This window comes from Euprymna scolopes, chromosome 3 (assembly GCF_053919585.1).
Source record: "Euprymna scolopes isolate OS-2025 chromosome 3, ASM5391958v1, whole genome shotgun sequence".
NCBI lineage: Eukaryota > Metazoa > Mollusca > Cephalopoda > Sepiida > Sepiolidae > Euprymna > Euprymna scolopes.
Window position 1 is genome coordinate 128699730 of NC_136484.1, and position 20669 is coordinate 128720398.

The 20669-nt window shown below is 35.8% G+C and overlaps 2 protein-coding genes across 3 annotated transcripts in view; one reads left to right on the forward strand and one right to left on the reverse strand.

Annotated features, from left to right (window-relative positions):
• LOC145258992 (glycine receptor subunit alphaZ1-like) overlaps positions 1-20669 on the reverse strand; it is a 441610-nt gene that overhangs the window by 311751 nt on the left and 109190 nt on the right. The window lies entirely within an intron of this gene.
• LOC145259036 (mitochondrial ornithine transporter 1-like) overlaps positions 8255-20669 on the forward strand; it is a 41543-nt gene continuing 29128 nt past the window's right edge. The window contains exon 1 of the mRNA XM_080116665.1: positions 8255-8411. The gene's annotated coding sequence lies outside the window, so the exon portion shown is untranslated. The remainder of the gene's footprint in view (positions 8412-20669) is intronic.

The following is a 20669-nucleotide window of genomic DNA, read 5'->3' on the forward strand; positions in this document are numbered from 1 at the left end:
ATGCATTAAAAGGTTCCAATTTCTAAAGTTATTTGTTATTGTTAAATTAGTAACTATTTCTTGTTAAATTTTCACATCATTCGCTGCATAAAAAATGTGTTAAATAAAGAATAATGGGGTGTGTCCAACACTTATTTTCCCCACTGTATATATATATATATATATATATATATATATATATATATGTATATATATATATATATAACATGTGACCCATTAGGTCACTCGTTGAGCTCAGGTTAGATTGCTTGAATCATGAGAAATGCAACTGTCAATAAACTAATCAACTCCTCAGACGATGACATCCAAGGACCAAACCTAACTATATCTTATTAAGACAAAAGAGTCATGCCCTTTGTAAACCAGACCGAGAATGTGCCAAAAATTCCCCTGACCATAGAAAAAGAAGAACCACCCCTAAAAACGATTATCTCCAACAGCAGCAAGATGTGACACGAGGACAGTTTAATGTGGAGCGAAACCAGCTCCCCTGGAAAAAAAACAAAAATAGTCATGAATGTAGGATCCCTTGTAATTCGACAAGCAATAAACTACCACTTCATCCTTAAGGATGACCTACTCGGTTCAAATCGATTCATGTTGCAACATTTTTTTTTATCAATAAGGAAGGAGTAGCATAAAAGGAAGCGATAAACTTTTTGGGGCCATGGCATTTCGAATCTAAATGCTACTCATCAGAGAGAAGAAAGGCCACCGTTATACAAAATATAAATAAAAGCTGGATTAAGAACATTTAGATTAGAAATGAAGAATATATATATTTAAAAAAATATGTATAAAAAATAAAAGATATCTATAAAAAAAAAAAAAGTATGTAAGCATACGTAAATAGGAGGATAAATAAATAAAAAAATGAAAAAGAAATATATAAGTAAATAATAGTAGGAAAAATAATAAGAATCACTAAAAAAAATCATGGGATCACTAGAAAAGAACAGAAAAGAAAAAAGGACAGAAAAGAAAAGAACAGAAAAGAAAAAAGGACAGAAAAGAAAAGAAAAGAAAAGAAAAAAGGACAGAAAAGAAAAGAAAAAAGAAAAAGTAAAAAAAAAAATAGGAACGGAGAAAGAGAAAAAAGCAGATAAGAAATACAAAAATACGTATAAAAGGGGAAATAATTATATGTATAATAAGAAGTAAAGAAAAAAACTAATTTAGTGATTTTGCCGAGTCAGAGACCCATAACAGTATCAAAGCTATCCGGGGTATCCTACGTTTATTAACAAAAGTGAGGAGAGATTTTCTGGCAAGCAGTATAAGTTTAATTTCTATGTTAATAAGAACAAAATTATTTTTTATCTAAAATTAAGGCCTTATTAATTAGGATGGGAGAAATAGACTGATAATAGTTATCTATATCGAAGGCAATAAAGTTTAAATGGGATTTATGTTTAAAATTTAAAAAAACAGTTGATTATATTATGTGATGATTGCCAGAGAGGGAAACAAAATTTATTTTCTAAGCTAGGGATGATTCTATTAAAAAAATTTTTGTTAATTTTACCTTAATCAAATTTAGAGGGACAAATTCATCTAAACCACGGGTTGTTAAGACAAATTTTTCTTATGGTCTTTGAGAGTAAATCTTAGATGAGGAGGAACTGAAATCTCTGTATATTTAACTATGTTCAAAGATTCCAATAAAAATTTTTGCTTCATTTTTTATATGATTAATAAAGTGAGGAAGAGCAATTTTATAAGATTTGTTAAGTTCTTTGTAAATTAGGGATTTATAGGTAAGATAATCTGAATTATAATAGTTAATAGCTTTGTTAGCAGGTTTAATTATTTCTGGTAAAGTATTTATTCTTTTTTATTAAAGCCACTTGATGCAAAGAGCTAAAAACCAAACTACTTCAAGGTAAATAAATAAATAAATAGCCAACAATAAGTGTTAGATGGATAGATTCAGACCCAAAAAGCATCTATCTTTCCCCCTGTGGTTTGAGTTGTCCTCCTTTGCAAATTGGCTGTTTGGAGAAATGAAAAACTAGATGGCTCTGTGTGGTTTGAGTGTCCCCCTTTGAAAATTGGCTGTTTGGAGAAATGGAAAACTAGATGGCTCTGGTTGATAGTCAATTTGCATAAGTGGAGAAATGGGCAGCATATAAACGGTACTTTTTTTTTTTAAGCAGGTGTGAAGAGCGCAGAGAGTGAAACGACGGCTGGAAGAAGTGACGGCGAATTCTTTTTTTGTGACGGTGAATTATTTTTGGACGTTGAAGAGCTCGACCTTTTGGAAGGAACAGCTGTGTCTTATATATTTTTTTTAATTTTCTTTTTTTTCTACTTCACTACAAGCTATTTCGGCGGAAACTATGGAAGCAAAGAGGATCAGCAGTGAAATGCTTAAGACGTTCTCCGGAGAGGGAGATGTTATAACCTGGCTGACCAAGGTTAAACTTGTCGCTAAGTTGCGGGACATCGTGGATGTAGCCAGCTTGATACCGCTGTATCTTGATGGTGATGCTCTGGCCCTATATCTGGAGATGTGGGAGGAGGATCGACTGTCTGTTGACGCCATTAAGGAAAAGTTGAAGGAAGCATTTACCGAAGGACCGTTTGTGGCATATGGCAAACTAAGCCATATGGTGTGGATCGGAGAGCCTGTCGATGTTTACACCAACAATATCAGGAGGTTGACAGGACTAGCAGGATTCAATGGAGGAGGCCGTCGACAGATGGTTAAGATGGCCTTTATCAATGGCTTCCCGGACCATATTTCCATAGCTCTGCAGCAACTGTCCGGTGTAAATACTATGGAGGTGGTGGAGTTGATTACACAGGCTAGGGTGCTGGCCAGGAAAAAAGAGAGTGAGCAGGGAATCGTAGCTGTCGGTCAACGAAGCAAACTGCAGCAGGAAATTGTGAAGGACGAAAAGCAGAGAGGACTGTGGCAGAGACCCAGGTTCTTTGGCAGATGCTACCGATGCCAAGGCCCCCATATGGCGAGGGAGTGCAGGGAGCCAAAGCCAGAAGTCACGTGTTACCGCTGTGGGGAAGTCGGCCACATCAGCAGATTCTGTCCCCAGAAACGAACAGGGGAAAGCCACTGCGCCGGTGGCTACCCCACTTATTCGATGAAGGCGCTTCAGGGTATGTCATCACAAGTAGAGGTGACCCTAAATGGACGAAGTGCAACAGCCCTTGTCGACACGGGCTGTACATCAACAATTGTCATCAAAGACATGGTTGACACATGCAATGGAACCAGCAGCATTACGGCAGTTGACGGCAGAGAGGTGAAGTGCAATGGCACAAGTATCATTCGGTTGATGGTACGTGGGATGTCACTAACAATCCAGGCGATTGTTATTAACAAAATTGTCACGGGTGTCGATGTGGTGCTAGGGATGGACGCAATTGCTCGACTAGGGAGCGTTACAGTATATAGGAACTCCGTGAGATTTGGAAGACATCAAAGGGCTGCAGGTGTGCAATTCGAAAAAGGTGTCACAGGAACGGCCGGGTTAGACAAAAGTTGAACGATAGAGGACCAAGATTTCTCTACACACTTTGATGGTGAGAAATGGACAGTCAAGTGGGCATGGAAGGGAGAACCTCCCATACTGAACAACAGAGTGGAATGCTCCGAGCATATGTTGCGTGTCACACGGGAGGCGATGTGATGGACATGTGCGGAGAGACCATGCGAGAATGGAGGCAGATTCAGAAGGCTGCGACGATTGTGGATTTAAAATCTGCATACCTACAGATCCACATTTCACAGGAATTCTGGAAATACCAGCTGGTCAGATACAAGGGCCGAACGTACTGCCTGACTAGGTTGGGTTTTGGCCTGAATTCTGCACCAAAAATCATGGCAGCGATCCTCAAAACGGTGCTAACCAAGGAGGACGCAGTCAGAAGAGCCACCAGTTCTTACATTGATGATATTTTGGTGGATGAGACGGTAACAACTGCGGAGGACATAGTAAAACACCTCAACAGCTTTGGGCTAATTGCAAAACGCACGGAATCGTTGGAGGGGGGAGCTGTGTTAGGGCTCCAACTAAGAAAGGACCAGATAGGACGGTTAGTGTTCCGGAGGGGAAATGAGATCCCGGAGGTGTCGGAAAAATTGAGCAGGCGACAACTCTTCTCAATATGCAGAAGACTGGTGCAGGATGGCTATGGACTGCATGTAGTTATATCAAAAGGCTAGCTAGTGGAGCGAAGTGGGAGGATGGAGTTGATAAAGAGACTGTGGACATTATGAGAGAGATTATTGAAGAGGTGAAGAGGGAGGATCCAGTGAGAGGTGTTTGGCATGTACCCAACAGTGCAGAAGGTGTTGTGTGGTGTGATGCAAGCTGTATAGCAGTGGGGGTCACCTTGGAGATAGGTGGTGTTACTGCAGAAGATGCTGCTTGGTTGCGAAAGAAGGACGACGTGGCTCACATAAATGTGGCGGAACTGGATGCGGTTATGAAGGGCATCAACTTAGCCTTGAAATGAGGGCTACAGAATGTTGAGGTGAGGACCAACTCAGCCACTGTGTTCTCTTGGATCCAGTCCGAAGCTACAGGAGAAAGGAGGGTGAAGACGAAAGGCGCTGCCGAGATGCTAGTAAAGCATCGATTGATGATGTTAAGGGAGCTGATTAGGGAATTTGATCTTCAACTTAGGGTCACTATCATTCCTTCAGCGAAGAACAGAGCAGATGTGATGACGAGGGTGCGGAAGACCTGGCTAAAGGCGCCGAAGGAGGCGGCTGTTGCAATATGTTGTTTGAATGAAGACACTCTGAAGGATTTGCATGACATGCACCATTTTGGAGTGGATAGAACCTTGTTCTTGGCCAGGAAGGTGGACCCCAGAATCACAAAGGAGGCCGTTAGGACAGTGGTTGAGAGATGCAGCCGGTGTCAATCAATCGACCCTGTGCCGAGTAGACACAAAGCTGGTGAGGTTCAGGTGGCAGAGAACTCGAGCAGGTTGGCGATAGACGTAACGCACTATCGACAGAGGCCGTATCTGTCAATGGTCGACTGTGGACCAGGAAGAGTAGCAATTTGGAGGGAAATCAAGGCGAAAAATGCAGGTGAAATTGCAAAGGTCTTGGAAGAGGTGTTTTTGGAGAGGGGTCCAGTGACGGAAGTGCTAATGGACAATGGAACTGCCTTTCGCTCAGCTGCCATGGAGAATGTGTTGGATAAGTGGGGAGTGCGGCGCTATTTCAGGGCTGCATATAGACCAGGCGGAAACGGAATTGTGGAGCGGCATCACAGGACCATTAAGGCTATAGCTGAAAGGGGCCAGATTTCGCCGCCAGAAGCTGTCTTCTGGTATAATATGGCTCCAAAGTCAGGGCAAAAAGTGGAGTCAGTGCCGCAGAGGGCAGTCTTCAAGTACAAGTGGCGGCATACCCGAACTGCACAGGTACCCGCGGAGGAAGGTGAGAAGCAAGCGACTGTGTGAGTGGGAGAGGAAGTGTGGATCAAACCGCCTGATGCTCGCTGTACCACACGCTGGGGGAGGCATTGTGACAAGTGTCCAGTCCCCGAACAATGTATCTATCGACGGCATCCCTCGACACATCCTTGATGTGCGGCCGGTAGTGATGTCATCAGAGGAAGGCAGCGACGTCGAGCCAAGTAGCGACGTTCACGAAGAGGCTCCGCGGAGATCGCAGCGAGAGAGACGGCCGCCATGTTGGTCGAGCGACTACGTGATGGGTTGGCATGTGATGATCGTGTAGATCAAGGGGACGTGTGGTTTGAGTTGTCTCCCTTTGCAAATTGGCTGTTTGGAGAAATGAAAAACTAGATGGCTCTGGTTGATAGTCAATTTGCATAAGTGGAGAAATGGGCAGCATATAAACGGTACTTTTTTTTTTTAAGCAGGTGTGAAGAGCGCAGAGAGTGAAACGACGGCTGGAAGAAGTGACGGCGAATTCTTTTTTGTGACGGTGAATTATTTTTGGACATTGAAGAGCTGGACCTTTTGGAAGGAACAACTGTGTCTTATATATTTTTTTTAATTTTCTTTTTTTTCTACTTCACTACACCCCCTTTGTCAAAAACATCATTTATAGAATGCGAGGACAAAAGAACAAAATAAGAGAAGCGAGACTTACACAGTTGCCAAAAGTAAACCCAAATTTGATTTCTAAAAGTTTAATAAACTTCTCCAAGAAGAAGAAGATAGAAAGAAAGAAAGAAAGAAAGAAGGTGGTTTCCTAACTGCTTCGACCATTCTGGGACTGAATAGGAGTCTGTCAATACTCAGAACTATAAGAATGGAGATCTTCTGGGTGCGCATTCTTTACAAGTACCTAACTTAATGTGCAAACCATTTCTATATAGATAGAATCTGTTTAATATTTGAAAATATTAAGAACTAACTTGGAGTATAAAAACTGTAGTGTTTATGTAGAATTAAACTATTTTCAAAACAAAAAGATAGAAAAAATTAAAAAAAAACAACTTTATGATGTACGTACCTGTCATTGGATGAAGATGTCATATTCCAAAAATCATCTTAGTTGATCAAGTAGTTTTGGGGTTTGTTTTTTTTTTTCGTTAACTAAGAAAATCAATGAAGCGAGAGGTTTATTTTGAACCGCCATGTTTATAAATAAAAGGGGATAACTCAATTTGAACTATAGAGATCAAATGTGAGGAATTACACAAATTAAATCGTGTCTCCCCATTGGTTGATTTGTACAATACATTGTTTTAAAGCAGCCATTCTTATTGGTTGAATTCAAATATCAACCTGCGTGAGTTGCAGGCCCTTTCAACTGAAAATCAGTTCCATAAAAAAATGTTGTAGACTTTTTTAAGATCATTATATTTTTCTTATCTAATTTAAAGGCCTTTGAAATCCAAATTGTCATGGCATCTTTGAGACAATTTATCCTAATAAGTTAGGTATTTCTTTCTTGACATAATATCGTCTTTTCAGTCAACAAAGATTGTTGATTTTTGGTTAATTACAACCTTATTGAATGCACCAAATTGCCAATTGATCGTTGTATTAAAAGAACAGCACTTCATGCCAAGGACAATTATTAATCTTCATAGAAGATTCTTCAACTACCAGTTCATCAAGTAGTCAACTACTAGGCTTAGCAGATCTGCAAAAGTACGTAACATATTTTGCAAGAAAAGAAAACGACCTGTAACTAAACCATCAGGTAAATGCACTTTTCAATTTGTTGTGTTTTAAATTTCGCCCTCAACCCAAATTCGTCCTCTGCCAAAGTTTGTCCTTTGCCAAAGTTCTAAGCTATGTGAGAATAAATTTGGAACACAAGATCAGCTTTATAATGACTAATTTCTTATTAAAATCGCTAAAATCGTTAAAAAAAAAAGGTGCTTGTAAAGATATAGTCAATAAATCGATTTTTAAATATGTCGTTTTAAGCAAAAACAAGTCCTTACTTAATTGTCATACTGAAAACAGTAACATATCTAAAAATTACGAAAATTGAACAACTGCTATTGTGTTTTTAGTAAAAAAAAAAAAAAGAAAAAAAAAGCCCATCACTATGATCTTTGAAAAAGTCTGTCATTAAAGTATCAAAAAGAGAGATAAGTATGTTCCCTGTATTCGCAATTTCGTAATCTCCAAACATCTAAGGAAAATACACTTTCCCCTAATTTTCCGTAAAAATTACTTTTAACTATAAGTAATTTTCTACTCAATGAATTTTCATCATTTTTGGATTTATTACTATTTTCGACATGAAAATTAAGTACTGATGTTTTTGCTTAAAAGGACATACTAAAAAAATTAATCTGTCGACTCTATCTTAACAAGCAAAGCACCAAACATTCTTTATATATAAAAATATTTTAGCAATATAAGTGATTTTTGGAATATGACATCTTCATTCCGTGATGAGTACGTACACAATAAAGATTTTTCTGCAATTTAGTTTTATATATATATATATATATATATATATATATATATATATATATATATATATATATATATAAAACTATATATATATATATATATATATATATATATATATATATATATATATATATATATATATATATATATATAACTAAATTGCAGAAAAATCTTTATTGTGTAACGTACTCATACTCATCACGGAATGAAGATATATATTTGATTAATATGCTTTAGCATCAAAACATTTATCTAAATCCCTTCAGTTATCTTCAAAATAATAATTTTTAGATAGTTGTCTTTATTCACGTTTATGTCTGCACTGTCCTCCCATAGAAAAAATCTGCTCCCGTGTATTTATTTTCTTTAACATTGAAAACGGGCTAGTTTTTTCTTCTTTTCTTTTTTTATTTACGTAATCACCACATAGGTCAGCTGGAACATGTGCTTCTTCGCGCTCAAGGTGTTGTGATCTGAAGAACGCGGGTGGAAAAGGCACGAGGAGAAAGCACCGCGACGAGGTAAAGAAAAGAGATGATTATTCAATTCAATACGTGTTCATTTTTAATACACATTTCTTCTATTTTATGGTGAAATATTGATTGGATTTCTGTTCTTGTATTGTATGCAACGTCTTTATAAAGTGTGGGTGTGAGGTATATTTCATTTTTAGGAATACGCTTTCATTACAGATTTGTTTTCTTTTTAAGAATGACTTAACCTAAAGATTTTAACGAGACGGAAGTAAAATAAATAAATACACGATTTAAAAAATGCTGCTTGTGCATTTTAACATCACCGTGCACATTTAGAAATCCATTCTTAACATGTGGAAGGGAGGATCTTCTCTTGCGATGAACGGAACTCTTCTAAAATGAAAAAAAAAATGTGTACTTGTGCAGTTTACGAACCGTGCTATTCAATTTTTACGGTATTTTTTGTTTATTAAATTGTTAGGTGAAAGTACAGAAGAAAGGCTATCTAAATAATGTTATTTCAGCACGGTCCGTAAACTGCACAAGTACCAAAAATATTTAAATGCGCAAATATTATATATATATATATATATATATATATATATATATATATATATATATATATATATATATATATATATATATATTCAATAATTCAACATCCTGGGTGTATATTAGTAGTAGTAGTAGTACTACTACTACTCTTCATTTATTCTGTCCTCGGTCAATGAAGGAGAAATTTTTGTGCTTGTTAAGATAGAGTCGATAGATCGATATTTTAAATATGTCGTTTTAAGCAAAACAATATTATGTATTTAATTGTCATGTCGAAAATAGTAGTATGTCCCAAAATTACAAAAATTTATCGAGTAGAACATTAACAACTGCGATTTTGTTTTTAGTAAAAAAATATATAAGCTACAAATATTGCACACCATGAACATGTAATTCAACATTTGCGTTCCGAGTTATGTCCCCTGTGTTTGAACTCCTCACCGTTTACTTTAGGGATCTTTTGAACGGCGGGTGTCACCAACTTGTAGTGGTAACTGGTACTCAGGTTTCATAAGATCGCTTTTTCCACCACAAATAAAATAAAATAAAACTTGTGAAATAAACGGTGTTTACTGTTTATTTACACAAAAATAACAATTAACAAACGAATCATTTTTTTTTTTTTTTTTTTTGCCTAGAAGGTGTCTAGATAGACAGTTCTTGCAAATGTGAAAGTTATTGAGACTGTTCGTCTTTTTGACAAGAAAAAGCAGGGAGTGTCCTTTGTTTTCTCAGCGAGAAAACAGGCTTAATTTTTGTGTGTGCTAGGAGAAATAAAGAAGGTAAATATCCTTGCGTGCGGCTGAATATCTGTATTATTTGCTGTGCGTGCGTGTGGATAAGCGCTTCTCTCTGTGTGTGCATGCATGTGGATAATCATGTTTTGTCATGCTGGCGGAAAAATACGTAGCAACGAAGTCGTTCACGTGAATAGAGAAGTGAGTGAAAAGCGGTGAGCAAAGAGTGAGGAATGCTGAGTGCGAAGCGCCGAGTGAGTGAATTCGTTTAAGTATTTGTCGATCGGTTCCCAGGTGATGTGAGAAAAAGGTTTTAAAAATTAAATCTTTCTCTGGGCGTTGATTGGCCGATAAGTGCATTCTTTTGTCACATGGTATGCTTTCAACTACGTCCGCCGAACAAAATGTATTTTAAGTTTTGTTCCCCGCAAAATTTGCGTGGGCGTATGTTTTTTTGATTTTTGCGCCTCTGAAATTTATCTTTTTGTGTGTGTGTGTGTGTGTGTGTGTGTGTGTGTGTGTGTGTGTGTGCGTAATTATGTTTTTATTTATTTATATGTTATTTTTAGAACAAGAAGTAAATGCATTTTTTTAGGTGTGTTTAACCACACACATCTAAGAAAAATGCAATTTTACCCAATTTTCTGTAAAAACCTTTTTCTGCATAACCTTTTTTCGATATTTTCGTTTTTTAATGTCTTGATTAAACTACAAGTACCCAATTTTCTGTAAAAATTACTTTCAACTATAAATAACTTTCTACTCAGATTTTCGTAACTTTTTGGATATATCACTATTTTCGACAGGACAATAAGTACATAATGTTTTTTGTTTAAAACGACATGTCTCGCTTTTTTGTTTGTTTGTTTTTTAAGGAGTTGGATTTTTTCTCATATTAAAACGGACTTTGTGTCTAATTCTTTCCCCGTGGTGAGGCGGGTAAATAAATAGGAACTTCCTGTCTTTTGATCATCAAAGTGCTCTATCTGTTTTGTTTTGTTTTTTTCTGAAAGTAATTCTTTCTCATCTTGGGAAGATAAATATCCCCAAAATAATAAATTAATAAATGCCCTTATGTTTAAACAAAAGAAAAAAACAGCAACGAACCACTTATATTTATCTGGCGTTCAGAGAAACGTATCTATTTCAAAATAATTACATGTTTACAATAATATTTTGGTGCTTTTTCTTTGTTAGTTATTAGAAGCACCCATTTTTAATGGGGTCTTTTAAAAATTGGTTGTAGTTTTTCCTTATTTTATTATTCCTATATGGTACTTGTTTAGTTTAATCAAGACATTCAAAAATGAAAATATTAAAAAAAAAAGTTATATTGTACGTACCCGTTATGGATTGAAGTTCTCCGGAAAAAAAAATTTCACTTAATTTGATCAAGTAGTTTTTTGTTTTTTTTTTACAGTGGAAAAACAATTTGTTATGACACTGAGGAAAAGGTAGCCATGTTTCGGTTTTTAGACCACAAGGAAGGAAGAAAAGCTATTATTTAACACAGAGAGGGGGTGTCAGGGCTTTAGACTGAGTTATCGCCCTGTAACGTCCCCCCCCTCTCCTTTCCTGGTGGTCTAAAAATTCAAACATGGCTATCTTCAGCTCGCTGTCATAAAAAATTGTTTTTCTGCTGTAAAAAAAAAAAAAAGAAAGCTACTTCATCAAATTAAGTGAATTTTTTTTTATTCAGAGAACTTCATTTCAAAACGGGTCGTAAGATATTTTATCTCACTTGTTTTTGCTCCAAGACAGTGGCAAAAAATTAACATAAAAATTACAACAAAGCATACCTCTAAAATGCGATCAAATTTTATTCGTTCTTCGTTGCAAAAGGGAAATGCCCGATTTGCCTCTGAATAAAGCTGGTAAGAACCTCGAAAGGTAATAGTTCTTTTATCTTCATCAGGAACTGGTATCCGGGCACAGCACTGTTAAAAGATTGGATTAATTACAGCTGTTTGAAGGGGTTGGTATGATGCCTTCTGATGAAAGGATTCGATTCTCGACTTGAGTCGACATTACAGAAGTTCATAATGTTCATTTGAAGGAAAAGTGACAGGTCAATAATTCTAACCTTTAAAATGTCTCTGGAAGACATATATAATAATAACTTAGCCTAATCATTTAAGCTTAGAAATAAAGTCTCAAGTAGACGAAGGATAGAGGCGCCCAAATGCCTTATATCCATAGAAAGTTGAGTTCTATGTTCCTTCTTGTTCGGCTGCATGTCTGGAACTGCCTGAAAAAGAAAAGGTAATCAAAAAAAGTCCACCCAGCTCATCACTGGCGGTTAAAAACATCGGCCAATTTGATTGAGTGTGTGGTCAAATATGCCAATAAGGGGCTTGCTTATAATTGTAGAATTTCTCACAGGCTACGTACAATATAACTTTTTTCAATATTTTTTTTAATGTCTTGATTAAACTGTACAAGTACCTCATCTATATATTAATACCGTAGTAACTTTAATGTACATATGCGTGTTACAGTTTCCAGATTATAAATTATTTGATTTGGAGATCGTAGTTATTAAAAAGGATAGAAGGTGCTAACATACTACGAACATTAAATTAATAATATTAATAAAATATTAATATTAAGTTTAATATCAATAAAATTAATGTATATTTTTCTTTTTTTTTTACATGGGCCCCACCACTTATCAAGGCCCGGAAGCCACTCGGGGATAAGGGTTATTTTGTGTACAATAATCAATGGGATAATATCGTAGTAATAGTTGGTATTGGAGATTTGATAAAGTGTCTTACTTAAGGGGGCGATTAATCAGGAATTTGTTTATGTTGGACTTGAAGACATCCAAGTTGTAGTCAGGTGGGAAACAGGTAAACGGAAGAGAATTCCACAGGTGTGCACTTCTCAGAAAAAAGCCATGTTCATGGAATCTATGTTTTGATTTAGGCACAGATAAAGAGTGGGGGAAATTACTGACAGTGGTTTTAGCTAGACGAGTGTTTATCATGAAAGATTGGCAAGGGGGAACCAGAGATTGGAGCTCGGATGAGCACTTGCCATGGAAATAACAATAAAACAAAGATAGGCTCACAACATCTCTTCTGTGGGAGAGAGGTTGTAGGAAAGAGAAGAGAGCATCCCCCACTAAGCCAGACTTTAAGTCTATTTTGTACTTTGTCAAGGCAGGATAGGCTGTTTTTTGAAGTTCCAGCCCAGATGTGGCAGCAGTACGTCTATTTTGTACTTTGTCAAGGCAGGATAGGCTGTTTTTTGAAGTTCCAGCCCAGATGTGGCAGCAGTACGCCATCTTTGGACGTACTTGGCTTTTATAGAGATAGAGAATTGCATCAGTAGTGAGATATCTTCTGAAGCGGTAGAAGGACCCCACCATTTTCCCAGCGGCCCGAGCAACAGACTTGATATACGTGTTCCATTTCAGATCAGGAGTAAACGTCAAAATCTATATACTAATTTAATGTTCATAGTATGTTATTACCAATTGCTCAAAACAACAAGGTACTACAGCTGACTGGGAAGCCATCAGAGAACACATCAGAGATGCTCCATGGACCGATATCTTCTTTCTTCCTGCTGAACAGTGTGTCAATGAGAAAACTGAATGGTGCAAAGCGGGCATTGAAGCACATGTTCCCACACAAAAGTATTATAGCAAGCCCCACTCACCTCCATGGTTCACTACAGATTGTGCAGCTGCCATTGCATAAAGATAGCATGCATTCTGCCAGTTTGTACATCATAAGTCAAATACAAATAGGCAAAAATTTGTAGATTCTATGTTAAAATAATCAGGGAACACATAGAATCGCAAAAGGTAGGAACTCGTGATTTCTGGAAAATCTGTAATAGTGTAGTGAATAAAAGGGAATCGGTAATTCCTCCACTATCCAACAACCAGAAGGTTGCATGCATGTTAATGGAGAAGGCAGAACTGCTTGCCCGGCAATTCACTTCCAACTTCACCTTAGAGCCAACAAGTAACTCCCTCCAAATTTTCCTATGCGGATTGAAGCCCCATTAGATGATGTAAAAATCACCTCTTCTCACGTCCAAGATATCATAAAAAACTTGGACACCTCCAAGGTGTGTGGGCTTGATCTCATTCCTGCTATACTAATTAAGAAATGCTCAGCTGAGCTAGCCCCCGTACTTTCCATACTCTATAATAAATGCCTTGTTTCCCTAATAGCTAAAAGATGGCATCTGTGGTACAAGCATACAAGAATTCTGGTGAAAAAACTAACCCTCTCAATTATCGCCCTATTAGTCTCCTCCCCCTCTTTACTAAAATCTTTGAGATTTTAATTAATCAAGCACTAGTCAACCACCTCACAAAAGAAAATCTTCTCTCTAATAAACAGTATGAATTTAGGTAATGTTGTTCTACTGCAGATATTTTGACAGTCATCTCTGAACGCATTTGCCATGTACTGGATAAGGCAGGCAAAACCAGGGCTATAGCCCTTGATATATCCAAGGCCTTTAACAAAGTCTAGCATGAAGGGCTACTAATGAAAATTAGATTGTACGGTATAACTGGGTGTATACTAAGTATAATTAGATTCTTTGTAGACAATAGAACCATCCAGGTTGTCATTAATTGGCATACATCCAAGCAGCATAACAGTAATGTCAGAATGCCTCAGAGGTCGATCCTTGGCCCACTATTATTCCTGATATTCATAAACGACCTTCTTGATAATATTGTATCTGAGATGGGTATATTTGCTGCTGTATTTGTATATTTACTTGATACAACATTCTATAACCTGCATGAAAGAAGAACAAATGTACACGAATCTAAGACAATCACAGAATCATTAGAAAATGACCTCCGGTCTGTAGTGGAATGGGGCCACAAATGGATAGTAACATTTAATGCTAGTAAGACTAAGTTGCTCTCCTTTATCAATTACAAGACGTCTCTCCAACCACCTATATCCGTGACAAATAACACCCTATCTGAGAATTGTTCCTTTAAACTCCTCAGCCTAACATTTGCGGGCAATATGAACTGGAACTAATACATTGAGGGCATTGCAAAGGCTGCTGCAAAGAAGGTGGGTTCTCTCTATAGAGCTAGAAGACTACTCACACCTGAGAGTATCCTGTACCTCTACAAGGCCACCATTCACCCATGCAGGGAGTATTGTTGTCACATCTCGGATGGTGCATCTACCACTAGCCTCGGCTAGGGTTCAAAAAAGACCCCTGTCCCATCACCACAATGTTGCATCTCTGTGCCTGTTTTGCAAATATTTTAATGGAATGTGCTCTGATGAACTCGTTGCACTTGTGCTGCCTCGACATACATATCCCCGAGAAACTCACTTCGCAATAAATCTCACCGCTTCACTATTGAGGTCTCTAAATGCCAGAAAGCTTTCTATTCTAATAGTTTCTTCCCTCAAACAGCTAGACTTTGAAATTCCCTTCCTGCTATCTGCTTTCCTGGCTGTACTGATATGCAGACGTTTAAATGTAACGTGAACCAACATCTTGTTAATCTTTTCTAGGACTGGTCCCAAATAGTAGCCCCCTACGTTCAAGTGGCGATATGCCTTGTTAAGGGTGAACGTGAGTAAAAAAAAAAAAAAAGAAAAGAAAAACCCAGAACCAGAAATGAAAAATGTATCAAAGTTATATTATTCTTTTATTTACTATTTTAGTGCTGTGTTATTTATTTCAATTTATTTTCACTTCCTAGTTTATTTATTTATTTATTTATTATTATTGGAAAGGGGGGAGGGGCAGTGAGTTCTATTTTTTTTTTTTTTTAAATAAAACTATGCACTTATATTACTATGCTGAAATAATGTTATTAATTAGAACCCCATTCTTATCATGGGGAGGGGTTAACCTAACAATTTAATAAGAAACTAGCCTGGGTGCCCGGCGTTGTCCGGGTGTTTGGAGATGTGTGTTGAGCAAAAAAAAAAGAAAGAAGTGGTAGTAGGCAGGCGATCTGGAACCCATACCACGAAGGAGGAAAAGAACATGAAAAAAAAAGTGACGTCTTTGCGGTTGCACCCATCATGAAATCGGAAGTGACATAGATTTAAATTAAGGCTAGTCAATTGAAAAGAAGGGATGACTTTTGAAAATATTGTCGAAAAAAAGTGACCACTCCATTTAAAAAAGTGCCAAGTTGAGGGTAAAGAATTAATGTTTTTAACCAATTTTTCAATATTTGTCATCCGAAGGGTAGAGCTTCAAAACGATACTGATCTTGTGAAAATCCGTCACCTTTGTCTAAAGTTTTAGACAGACATACAAACATACATACATATATTTAAACAGGTGAGATTTATATAATAGACTAGGTGCCCGGTGTTGCCCGGGTGATTGGAGGTGCGTGTGGAGGAAAAAAAAAGTGTTAATAGGCAGGTTCGAACCCATGACGTCCTGAGGTCTTAACTGCTGCACTACAGCAACAAAGGAAGTGAAAAGCGTTTAAATTTAGCAATCAAAAAGTTAAGTGAATGAGTTCACACAGGTGCATAAATTTAACAAGGTCAAACATCACGCCATAGGAGAAGGAAATGACCCACTTAACATTGGCCTTAAGCCAGTTAAGCTTTACGCTCCACAAGATGTTGGGGAAAAGCAGCTCCTGATAAGTAAATGAAAATAAATGTAGACGCGACATGCATTCGCAAATCATAGATATTACAATCTAGGAAGTATATAAAAATTTCTAAGACATAGTAACCCCACCACCCCGAAAAAAGCCTTTGCTGGACATACAAAAAACTTGCACACAAATACACACACATTTTTGCTTTTATATTATAGATGATATGAAACTAAGTTATAATATCAAACTTGAATTTAACTAAAAATACTATCTGAAAAATTACACGGTAACATAAGGGGATAAGCACCAAAACAGACATCATAAAACTTGAATTTAAAATGAATATAATATTGTCAGTGGTATACATGACAATGAATTCATTTCATTTTTTAGTTCCTCCTTATTTATTTCGTTTCGTAGTTTCATTTTTTGATTACCGTTCAGTGTTTTCACTTCTTCTTACATCGAACTATTTCTTTTCACATAGGCAAGTAAAGTATTAGTCACCCCTACCTTTTTAAAATCATATATTTTTACATTAACCATTAAGCAGAAGTGACTTTTCTAGAGAATTCATCATGAAGTACAATTCTCAGCTGATGAAGTATGTTAACAAAGACAGACGGAACTTGATTTTAACCGAAAGTTATATATGCTAGTTATAGTGGTTATCTTGAACATGCCTATTCTGTTGTATGGTCAATGTTACATAACATTTTGACCGGTGTTAGGGCAAAAATAATGTCCCCTTTTATTTTCACCCAATTCGATTTGGATCGATTTTTACTTTTAATTTTGCTTGATGTTCGCAACTTTGAGCCTTCGTTCAGTGTTCACATCTTATGTTAAGTCAAATAATAGAAAGTGTGTTTATTAAAAAAAATTATTCTGATTTTATTGTTTGTTATGAAAAAAAAAAGCAAATAATTTGTTAATCTGCAACACATGTCTTTAAGTCACTCATATAGAATTTGCTGAATATCGGCCTGAGAATTGAACCTATAGAAACTCCATTGATTTGATTGTAAATGTTTTCAGGTACTGCAGTAGTGCTGGTTAATAGTAACTCTTTTAGTATTTTATTTATTGATTTTAAGTGCAGAAAGAGGTGAGTTATTGTATATAGTGTTGATGATTATATTGGTTCGATTGTTTCTTGACAGGTATATTAGTGAATAAGCTTTCTATGTGAAGGCAATGATTTTTGCATAGATTGAAAAAAGATAAGACTATGTCATTGGTCGTTACACCAGTTGTATAATACTACGTGACCTAAATTTTCTGAGGCCAGAAATTTGATACCCATTTGGTACACTAGTACCAACAAGCATGCTTCAATTGTGCAGTTCTAGGAATCCCATCTTCCCAGGCTTTACCTTCTTGTCCTTTGAAAAGGAGTTAATCGCCTGATATGCCCCTACTGTGGAAATGTTGACATGGCTACCCAGGCAATTTTTGTTTTGCCAGAGTGCTCTTTAGAGCGCTGATTTCATATTCCACTGCCCAACTTTTGAATCACATCTTCCTGTCGTTGAAGGGAAATATTCAGTGACCAACTCAAAAAAAAAAAAAAAAAAATCAACAGCCATCATTGAATGATGAAATTAGTTAAATGAAAGTAATGAAATAAATTTTGAAATAAAAAAAAAACTTACAAATAGTTTCAAAAGATTTAAACTATACAGGTTGATAGAAAATTAAATTTTCTATCGTTTGGTAACAGTTATTTCTTATATATTTGTTTCTTTCTCCCCTACTACCTTTTTTTTTTTCGCTGTTAACTATGTTACAATTTTACCAACCTTAATAAGTTGTTTAAATTTTTTTTTTATTTAAATAATGTTTATTAGATGATCGGTGGCTCATTGGGTCTATCTTGATACATTGTACATCAGTGTATATATTACATAGAAATAAACAATATATATCCTTTTACTTTGTTTATATTATTTATTTATCTTTTGTTGCTGCTGCTGCTACTACAACACCCTCTATTCCTCTGTTCTCCTCTCACTATGGGAGCAAAATAAAACACAAGGTCAGTTTTTTTTTTTTAAATGTGTGGGATATTCAACTCCTCTAACTAGGACACTCTGGATGGGATAAAAATTGCTCCAGGTAAGGATTTCTGCTCTTGTAACTAACTGAGGTCAAAACAGTTACAACACATTTATTCATTTATTTTTTTTTTTTTTTTGCTTTAAAAAATATAAATGCAGTTTAACAAATTAACAAAACAAGATCTGTCCATTCGTTCAAGCACTGTTCCTTTCTTTGTCTATCACTTTGACTTGAGCAACAATCACCACAATAGCACATTAACGATTACCTTTCATAAAATATCCGTAATTGTTAGAATTTAATTTGTGTGTGTGTGTGTGTGTGTGTGTGTGTGTGTGTGTGTGTCTTGGCTTTCAAGCGCACTTGATGCATATTTTATTTTATATATATATATATATATATATATATATATATATATATATATATATATATATATATATATAAAGGAACTTTGTGTTTGAGAATTCATTTTCTATAGACTCCACAGCAGCTGGGCCGATTTTTATGAAATTTCACACAAATGTATTTTATGTATCTAGCAGTGTTCTTAGATGGGGTTTGTATCAGAATGTCTTTGATAAGTGTTGATAATCAAAATAATCTGATTAAAAAAAACGGGCGATTTTGACCAAAGTTAAAACCTTATACAGCCTAACATCACAAGTGCATTTGAGAAGTTTTATTACCATAGAAGCAGAAAGGTCAGGCATATAAAATCAACAGTAAGTTCTTTGATAAGACTGGGCGTGTGTGGAATGTATCTTTCTTTTTAAAGCACAATTGAAACATGATACTTGACGTTTTCATTTTAAACTTTAATTTAAGCCATTATATATAAAAAATAATTTTAGAAAATCAACAGTAGGTTCTCTACAGTGCAATGTAAATGACAATGTATTGTGTAATAAGTCACTGCGGAGAGGCGTGTGAAGCTTCCTTCCTGTGTACTATGATGGGTCTCCAACTAGAGCAATCAATTGATTTGATTGATAAATGGGTGATTTCATTGATTTCGATGATAAAAATATGGTAATGTGAAATATTTGTTGATTATCATTCAATCCCAGGTAACGTTGGGTTTTTCTGCTAGTATACATATATGTAATACACACACACACACACACATGCAATTTCATTACATTTTTATCCTAGCCTAAAAGCCAGGAAATAAGTCTACTAAATAAATCTCAATTTAACAAATGTTCAAAATCAAAGTCACTATTTACTTTCTATAAGGGCAACAAAGTTACACATGGGGTGGGGGTATCCAGCTCCCTGAAAGAGACACTCTGAATTGGATAAAAATTGAATTACAATATATCTGTTTTCTCTTCTTCTTTTGTATTATCAGTATTCATTTTTTTTACATTTAGATTTTGTCCATCTAATAACTGACCTGATCTAATGTTGTTTGGCTTAGTTGATCTAATGGTAACTGGTCTGCTTTGTAATTTGTACTAATGTAATAACCGCATGCCTGTCTATCTGTTAAAGTTCATTACAGACAGATTACAATTATCGATATTAGTTAGTACATAGTTTTTTAGTGAGACAATTCTGAGGAATGGATAACGTTCTGAATTTTTTAAAATTTTCAACGAAGGTCAAAAGGTCAAGAACCACTGATTTAAATAAATAAGTAGAGAAAAAAGAATTTAAAAGAAAAACTGTTTTAAAATTATCTGTTTATTATTATTTAATTGCAAACAAAATGCAGTCAGCATATTTGAATTGCCCTTTCAGATAAGATTGTTTTCTCCTGATACTTACACAACTTGAAATGCATACAAGGTTACCACAATCTTTCATATTTATAGCTCGTTTTTGTAAACCTACAAATTGCGTAGAAACTACTGGTTGGATTTCAACAAAACTTTGTACACAGCTTATGAAATTTTCTCTGCCATATAGCCTATGTGAAATCAACAACAAAATTACACCTATGAATATTGAAAGTTTTGGCCAATTTTTAAGAATTTAATACTCGTATGGTGCCAACCTATTTATGTTACGAGCTGATCTGATCCAGCTCTGCTGGGGAGAACACGGCATTGTTCATATTTTGAATAAAATATTATTTGTTAATATATCAGATGTCTTTGTGAAATTATGTTCAAACCTTTTAATTTTTCAAATGAAAAATGAATAAATTAAAATAGAATAATTTGATGAAAATCTCCACAAAATTATGTTTGAACCTGTTAATTTTAACTCAAAAAAATGTATCAATAAAAATAACAAAGCTTCTTTCTTAGAAATGCACGCCAGTGGAACTCTCTTCCGTCTGCCTGTTTCCCACCTGACTACAACTAGGATGTCTTCAAGTCCAACATAAACAAATTCCTGATGAATCGCCCACCCCCATAAGTAAGA